The following is an 8,857-nucleotide window of genomic DNA, read 5'->3' on the forward strand; positions in this document are numbered from 1 at the left end:
ATAGCTTTTGGGGAAGATCCAAAGAGGAATAACAGCTCTAAAGTTCCTTTTTAACACTGTGTACTATTAGAAGGAAGCTTCTCTTAAGTTTTATTGGCTTTCTCCTGTTCCCACATATTTTCATTTTTTTTAATATATTGTGTCGAGCTACCAGAAGCTTTTTTTTTTTTTATCTGACATTGATTTATTTTTATTCATCTCTTAGGTTAAGAACAATGAAGAAAAAGAAACTATTCCTTTGGACCAAACAATTTATTTGAAACTTTGACTTCAGAGAGGCCCTGGTGGCATTCTTTCATTTGTTTCAAGGTGTTAGTTGGCTTAACCCTTTCTAACTTGTCCCAACACAGGGGTTTCACTGGCAATGCGGGGTTTGCTGGCCAGCTGAACCACATCACCTAGAGAAACCATGAGCCCTCCTTTTCTGGTGCCCATAGTTCTGAAGTTTTTAGTCGAGAGAGCATCGCCTCCCATCTTGAGATGTCTTGTTTCAGCTGCGAGGGTTACCTGTTTCTCCAAATTTTACCTCAAGAACGACGCTTGATTATTCTCTTAGAAGCTTGTAAAGCTTCACTAAACACAAGGTCTAATATGCGCTGACCGTGCTCCGTCTTTCCTCCATGTGAGTTTTCAATCTGTGGTGACTCCCAATTTTCCTAGAAGCACCACCAAGTTCCCCACATTTCATTTTAGTTGCTGAGCTGAGCCTCAACCGGCAACTTCACAGATTTCCCTTTCAGAACTAGAAATAACTAGCTCCTTTACAACATTGTGTTCTTCAAAATACATCAAGATGGGGGCGCCTGGGTGGCTCAGTCGGTTAAGCCGCCAACTACGGCTCAGATCATGATCTCGCGGTTGCAAGTTCAAGCCCCGCGTCGGGCTCTGTGCTGACAGCTCAGAGCCTGGAGCCTGTTTCAGACTCTGTGTCTCCCTCTCTCTGACCCTCCCCCGTTCATGCTCTGTCTCTCTCTCAAAAATAAATAAACGTTAAAAAAAATTTTTTTTTAAATACATTAAGATGGAAAACTTCATTTAGGCTTTCAGTTGATCTTTTCCTTAATCAAAAAAAAAAAAAAAATTGTGTGTGGGGTGGGACGTAAGTGTGGAAGAGGAAAAAACCCCAAGTGTAAAACCGCAGGGAGAGCATGTGTGGGGAGCATTTTGTATATTATCGCGGGATTAGGATATGAGCTCTCTGATAAGTTTGTAAACCATATGATCGTGTTACATTTCCCACGGAGGCGGGAAATCTGCAAAGCAGCAGAGCCTTCGAAGTAAAACCTTCTTACTCCCACTCCTCATGGGCATGCGTTGGAAATGGTGCTTTTATTAACAGCATAGCCCTAAAGCTCGATCGGGAGACATCCTCGGCCCGCCTCTGCCCCAGCTGATTCCCCTTATTCCCTATTTCCATTCGTATACTATTCTTCCCTCTTTTTAAACTTCTTATTTTTCCTTTGGACTTTCCTGTGCCTTCCCTGTGCCCATTGGGCCTTAGCCCTCGGTGCACCAAACTCTTAATAGTGTCACGACTCTTAAACTACATCAAGAAAAGTCACAAAAGGCTTCCCAAAGGATCAGATAGAAATACTGCGCCTATAAATACTGCACACAACCTGAGAAAAGAGCTGGAGAGGCCCTCTAATTGTTCCGAGCCTTTTATTAGAATCCCCGGTGCTGGCTGGAGCGGGTGATTCTGTTTTGAAACATTCTCAGGTGATTCCTGTTCGCACCAAGATCCCCACTGAGATCCTTCCCCAGATACCCACGGAAGCATCAGAAATCACAATGAAATGCCAGATTCCACATGACTGTTTTCACGGTGGAAAACAATTTTGCTTCAGTGGGAAACTACGTGCGGTCTGCACACGGCACACCCTTCCTGTTACCTGATTCTCGCCTTTCATTGTCTTTGAGCCATTTCGCAACTCACCTGTTATAGGTAACTCAGCGACATGCAGGTGCTTCCCTGGCTGGTAGAGGTTCACTTGATTTCCCCCCACTGCCCCTGGGAAAAACCAGTTTTGAGCCATTTGCATACTCATTTCAATATTCCTGGTCTATAAACGCGTCTCTTCAGATTCTCTTCAGCTGGTTGTCACATCTGTTGGGTCCTTCTTTGATTAATGAGTAGAATCAGATCCTTAACATGTATATGTTTTTATATCTGCAGAGGGTCATGATGTTACCCTTTTTGGAAAATTATTTTTTAACACCGTTCTCCCCATCCTTCACGCCTCATTCTTTCCCTCCCTCGGATTGTTCCTTCTTTTTACGGGGAGGGTGATTGGGATTTCTGAATTCAGCATTTGATGGGCATATATATTTTCATGGGCACAATGGGCCACAGTTGGGATGTATTAGGTTCATCTAGTCCCCTCCATTACTGGAATGAAGTCAACCAAAGCCCAGAAAAAATGGAAACTATTTTCAAGGTCTTTTTTTTCCAAGTAGTAACAGAATGGAATTTGAACCCAAGTGTGGCTAATTCCAGACTTCAAAGCCTTTATTACTACAGAAAATCTATTCTTCCTCAAGGCGGGGGGGGGGGATGAAAACACACACCTGAAAGTTACCCTAAGACTTTAATGAGAGTCAGAATGTAAAGCCGCTGTAACACGGTGCCTCACTCATACAGGCCCTCAGTGAATAAAACAGAATGACAAAGGAAAGGGTGCCATTTCTGTGTCTGGTTGGTCAACCAATCTCACTGATGCATACAGACCCTTCACACGTCACTTATTTCCCAACAATGCTTGGGCACATAATAAACACTCAATAAAACCCCGGTGACTAGAACTAGGAGCCATGCAAAGGCACGCCGGCTGATTTGAAACAACGCCTCCCTGGACTGTAGAACTTGAAGATGACGGCAGGTTGTTTTCATCCCGAGTTGCTCTCTAATCCATGCGTTAACCATAAATTCTCAAAGAATCCAACCAGACTTGTCATGAATAATTTACACTCTAGAGCCATTGTTGTAACTCAATATCCCGACCTACTTTTTCTAGAAAATCACTTTACATTCCTGTTCGCACAGGAGTATTGTCATAAACCCTTGCGAGGGCGGGACAGCCTATTTTAGGAAATTGGTAGCTGCACTTACATTGGTTACTGCTTCCTTCCTCAGCAAAACTTCCCAGGTGGACCTTCAGTTCAAGCAGATGACGCGGGGCCACATTCGCAAAGGCGCTCTAAAGCATAGATGCCGGAGAGCTCTTTAGACTGCGTGCTAACAATATTTTTATATACTCTGTTTCCACCCCCCACCCCCCAGCTGTTTCCTTTGCTGCCTGAGCTGTCTGGCCATGTCTGAACTGCAGCTGATGAAGCCTTTTCTGGCAAGTTGCCCAGGGAGCAGCTCTCCTGTAGATTCCGCCTCTCTCCAGGAGTTGCCTGCCTTCGGTATAATGGGCAGCATTGAAAGCTGCGAGGCGGTCGGTCCACAAGGTCAGAGTGCCTTTCATTCCTGCAATAATCAACCAGTGTAGCTCTTCCTCAGACCTGGGGAGAGAGAAGATAGAGGTCAAAAGAACAATTACATTTCACATTGACTCCAGAAAAGGCTTGGATCACAAGACTGAAAAGAAAAACGGATTCTAGCCTCCTTCGTATCCATTCCCTTTCTGGTCCTCTTTGTTATTAACACTGGCCCGAAACCATAACAAGTTTTAGCCTGATGACGTGAAAAGCGCATTTTCCGCCTGCAGATGAGATCTTTCTTCGTAGACATTTAGCACTGTCAGCAGATTGCAAAAGAATGCAAATGGGACTGCAGGGTCTATAACCAGAGACCGTAAGCAAAGGCCATTAATTATGTTTTTAAAAAATGTTAACCCTCGCAGACTGGAGAACAAGCAATTGTGCTAATTTCTATCTGTAATCAGTCCCTACATTAGCATAACTTTATTTATTTAGCATTAAGGCAACAATTTAGAGAATATAATTTAGTTGGAAATGTCAGTAATTTTGCAGCGGCAGATTGTTGTGACAAAGCTACCTCTGTTTGACCTTACAGCTGCCAGGACTAATTACTTTAATTGCATTAATTGCACTGACCATTCTGGTGCTTAGCGCAGCGGCTGTGACTCTAACCACTGAGCCGATCAACCTGGCTGAATTCTCAGTAAAATGGGCTGTTTCCTTATAAATCGCCTTTGATTCTCTGCTGCATTTCGAGAACCCAGATAATCCACCGATTACCAGGGCTGGCACTGGGATCAAGAATTTTGAGGAAAGTCCTTGAAGGAAAAAGAATATTTTTTCTATTTCCTACGCGATCCTTATCGCTCATGGCCGACTCGATGATAAAGTAATGCCACCAGTTCACTAATGACCACGAAGTGTTTTCAAAAATGCTCGTGGCAGTTTGATAGTCAACTCACAATCCCTTGTTTCACATTTTGGAATGCAGTGCTTTTTAAAAGTCTGTTTGTTTCAAGGTTTGTTTTCACCTTGTTGAGTGAATGAATACGCACTGTTCCCTGGGATTTGACTCAACACAAGGAGAAAGACACAGCGAGGCCCTAGGTTAAGACCTGTGGTCTTACGAATCTGAAAAAGATATTTTCTCCTGATAAGGAAGCCCCTACAAGACCTTTAATGAATAATTTGCTACCGGGAACGCATCTCAGCTGAAATGAAGATCTCACATGAAACCATGGAATCAGAAAGTCACAAAGTTTACCTATCGTCCAATTCAATGCCCAACCAAGGCAGGTGTCTGCTCCTCCTTGTTTCTTTCGGATGATCGTCTCATCTCTGGCTGAACACTTCAGGCTCTTTTTCTCAGATAACTCGGATTACCTTGTTCTACAATTTGGATTGTGAAAACATTCTATTAGATAATGCTACAAACTTATCTGTTTTATTATAACTTTTATTCACCAGGTGCTAATACGTATTGAATGACTGCTGTGTTCCAGGCACTGTTACTATAGACCCGTGACCTACGTTTATATACTCATCTCATGCGGCCAGCAGTGCTATGCAATACGTATTACAAAATGTTGCAGTTAGTTGCTAAACATACCACATAAACATAGGACATAATGGAAATCAATGGAATTCATGGCGGAGCCTGGATTCAAATCCAGATATTTGGGTCTGGAGCCCCTGAGCTTGATCCGGATGCTTGACTGCCTCAGTATGAGATCAAATTCCCCCTCCATAGAGGAAGGGTTCATAGATCTGATAATGCAGCTGTTCTTCTGTGTCAGTGACTCCTAACTAGCCGCCTCTGGCTTCTCACCTGGCAGAGCTTCCATGTGGCAACATTTCTCGGGAGAGCGAGGCACCCAGATCCCAAGAAAGACTTAGCACTCCCAGGGTGTGCAGTACTTAAGGCTAAGTTCTACTTTTCCGCAAGCGCTTAGCCCGTATATCATGTCCTTGGGGAAGTTTTCTTGATCTCTGATTTACCTTAGGAGGTCTTCTTCTTGTTATTTAAATGATTATTTATTTTTGACAGGGGGGAGGGGCAGAGAGAGAGGGGGACCGAAGATCGGAAGTGGGGCTCTGTGCTGACAGCAGACAGCCCAACTCGGGGCTCGAACTCACGAACCACAAAATCATGACCTAAGCTGAAGTCGGACACTTAACCTGCTGAGCCACCCGGGGAGCCCCTAGGAGCCCTTATTATAAGCTCTGGTGGGACCACAGAGCTTTCTTTATTAGCATGAACTCCCTGTAATTCAACACTTAAGTAATCCGGATAGCCCGCCTTTAATAGGGAAAGAAGTGGTCCTATTCATGTTCAACAGTTTTACCATTCGTGAGGCAATCCCACACAAAGCATGATAAAATTTGCAGACCTCTCGATGCCTTCAGGTTTGAGCTGTGTATTCCAATCACATGGTGTCCCCAGGAAGAGGTCTATGAATGGCTCTCTTCGTTTTCTTTGCCCCAGTGCGCTCTCAGCTCCTTATAGCATGTGGAGCCCTTGTTGTGAACTTTCTGACAGATAATAAACCCTTTGGACCTAGACTTTATCTTTTCTTCCGTGGCTGCTTTGTATATCCAGCTATTTTCCGGAACGTAACCCGTGACTCTGGCCAACCTGGATTCTCGCTGTGTGTGACACATACCCCAAACTTCTGTCTCCATGACTAGGCTCATGCGGTTGCCCTCTGCCCACATCCTTCCCTCCCCGTCTGCTTTCTGCTTCCAAAGAAGATGTGCGAAACCCTTCCCTTTTCCATGCCCACCTCAAACAGCACATGCACATCTTTTTATTTAAAAAAAATTTTTTTTAATGTTTACTTTTGAGACAGAGAGAGACAAAGCATGAATGGGGGAGGGTCAGAGACAGAGACGGAGACACGGAATCCGAAGCAGGTTCCAGGCTCCGAGCTGTCAGCACAGAGCCCAACGCAGGGCTCGAACTCACAGACCTCGAGATCATGACCAGAGCGGAAGCCGGACACTCAACCGACAGAGCCACCCAGGCGCCCCACGTGCACGTCTTTTCTAGAAGCTTTCTGATGGGCTGTTCTGGCAATTCTATCATCCCTGGCTCTCCCCACTACCTCCTTTCTCAGTCCCCTGGCACCTCTCCCTCGTCACCTTGTGTGGTGGCCCGGCTCTTGGATGTCCCCCCTCTGTGGTCATGCGCCCTGCTGCCGTCCCCCTAGAGAAAGTCACGAAGGCGCTCGCCACCAGCATTTACCGCTTTGCATTTTCAGTCCTCGGCACATCTGCCAGGCATCTTCCCATGTTCGGTCTGAGGTCATTCTTCTGGTGGAGAAGACAGAGCACAGCGAGAGCCGAATAGTTCGATTGGCTCTTTGTCTTGTTGACATGACGTCACAGTCGCAACACTGTGACTAAGAGTTCCTTGTTCTGCTCCTTACACGCTGGTCCAAGTCGTTTTTTCCCTTATCCCTTCCCCCCCCCCCCCCCCCCCCCCCCCGCCCAGCAAACTTGAGCCTATTTTTCTCACTTCGTCCTTTATGCTACCATTCTTCTAGGTTTGTGCCGTTGCGTTGCTTTCGTTCTTGGCCGCAAGTTCTTTGATCTTTCAAACAGGCTTTCCAAACTCACTGCTCAAAGGAGAGCTCTCTCAGCAACCGAATCGACTTCTTTAGTTTCTCTAACATATTTGGCTCCTTATTGTTATATAGTTAGAATTTCATTTTCTAGCCCTTCTGGACCTATCTCTGCCTTTTGGAAACCCTGTGGCCGTGAGACCAAACATGCGTATTGTTTCTGAACTTTTTGTAATCTGCTTTTCCACGGTCTAGGATGCCTGTCAGATACTGATGAACTTTCCTGTCTTTTGCTCATTTGAATGCTAAGATCTCATTTCCTCTCAAGTTTTTCAGCACTTCTTTGTTCTACATGTGCCCTTTCTTTTTTTTAATTTTTTTTTTTTAACGTTTATTTTACTTTTGAGACAGAGACAGAGCATGAACGGGGGAGGGGCAGAGAGAGAGGGAGACACAGAATCGGAAGCAGGCTCCAGGCTCCGAGCCATCATCCCAGAGCCCGACTCGGGGCTCGAACTCACGAACCGCGAGATCGTGACCCAGGCTGAAGTCGGACGCTCAACCGACTGAGCCACCCAGGCGCCCCTACACGTGCCCTTTCTTGAAGATCAGAATCAAGCGGAGATGCTTCAGCTGGTGACGCATCCGACTTCGGCTCAGGTCATGAGGTCGTGGTTCATGGGATCCAGCCCTGCAGTGGGCTCTACGCTGACAGTGTGGAGCCTGCTTGGGATTCTCTCCCTCTCCCTCTCTTGCTGTTCCTTCTCCACGTTCACTCACTCTCTCTCTCTCGAAAATAAACATTAAAAAAAAAAAAAAGAATCAGGTTGAGAGTAACTGTGTCTTCCACATCCAAGCTGAGAATCTACATCTCTTTTTTATCTGCTGGGTTGAGGACCTCTGTCCCCAGAGGCCAGAGGGGCCCCACCTTCCAAACTACCTAATATAATGGGCGGTCCTCCCAAGCTCTGACTCCTGTGAGCAGGCACCAGCAAAGAATGCCAGAGGAGTAGAAGGGGAGGCAGCCTCGGGAGAGGTACCCAGCCTCCTTCGCCGGAGGGAAGGCTCCCACATCAATCGCTTCCCAAAGTCCTTGACTACTGCCATCGTCCTTTGTCCAGAAGGATCGCTCTACAGCTGTAGAGTGGAGACAGCAATGTGGAGGAGGTAAGGGAACTAACGTGGGAGAAATGAAAAACCATGAACCATGGATGGGGCGGTATGGGACTAGCATCCACTGAGATGCTTTTGTGTGCGGGCAACTCCACACACGGATCCCTTGTTCCTTCCAATGCCATTTTGCCACATGAGGCAATGGCGCCTCAGGTACGTTGCTGGACTTCTCTAAGTCACGGAACCAGGGAATGCAAAAGCCGGGCCTGAATCCTAAAGTTGAGGATGATGTGACAACCAAACCAGGAGCTTACAATCCACTGGGCAGCAGATAATCTCAGTTACATGTTTGCAATAGCACCGAATTTACAAGGGACATATACGTACAAATCAACGCCTAGGACGACCCACCTCCAGAGCATACTCATTTTGTTGCACATGACTAATCATTTTCACGGATAGCACTAGAATTTAATCAGATCTTCTTTCCTGAAACAGGTAACCATTATTTTAGTATTTTTGCCAGGCAGAGTTTTCTATTTGTTTGCTTTCATTTTGTTTTAGTTTAATTTTTTTTTTTTTAACGTTTATTTATTTTTGAGATAGAGAGAGACAGAGCATGAACGGGGAGGGTCAGAGAGAGAGGGAGGCACAGAATCTGAAACAGGCTCCAGGCTCTGAGCTGTCAGCACAGAGCCCGACGCGGGGCTCGAACTCACGGACGTGAGACCATGACCTGAGCCGAAGTCGGACGC

The 8,857-nt window shown here is 45.8% G+C and overlaps 1 long non-coding RNA gene across 1 annotated transcript; it reads right to left on the bottom strand.

Moving 5' to 3' along the window:
* Positions 1 to 2,592: 2,592 nt before the first annotated feature.
* LOC122200202 lies at positions 2,593 to 6,769 on the bottom strand. Its single transcript, XR_006193749.1, has 3 exons — positions 6,671 to 6,769; positions 4,691 to 4,815; positions 2,593 to 3,507 (listed from the first exon to the last, which is right to left on the bottom strand). It is a non-coding gene; the product is annotated as an uncharacterized LOC122200202 (long non-coding RNA).
* Between the last annotated feature and the right edge of the window lie 2,088 nt (positions 6,770 to 8,857).

This window comes from Panthera leo, chromosome A1 (genome assembly GCF_018350215.1).
Source record: "Panthera leo isolate Ple1 chromosome A1, P.leo_Ple1_pat1.1, whole genome shotgun sequence".
NCBI classification, from domain to species: domain Eukaryota; kingdom Metazoa; phylum Chordata; class Mammalia; order Carnivora; family Felidae; genus Panthera; species Panthera leo.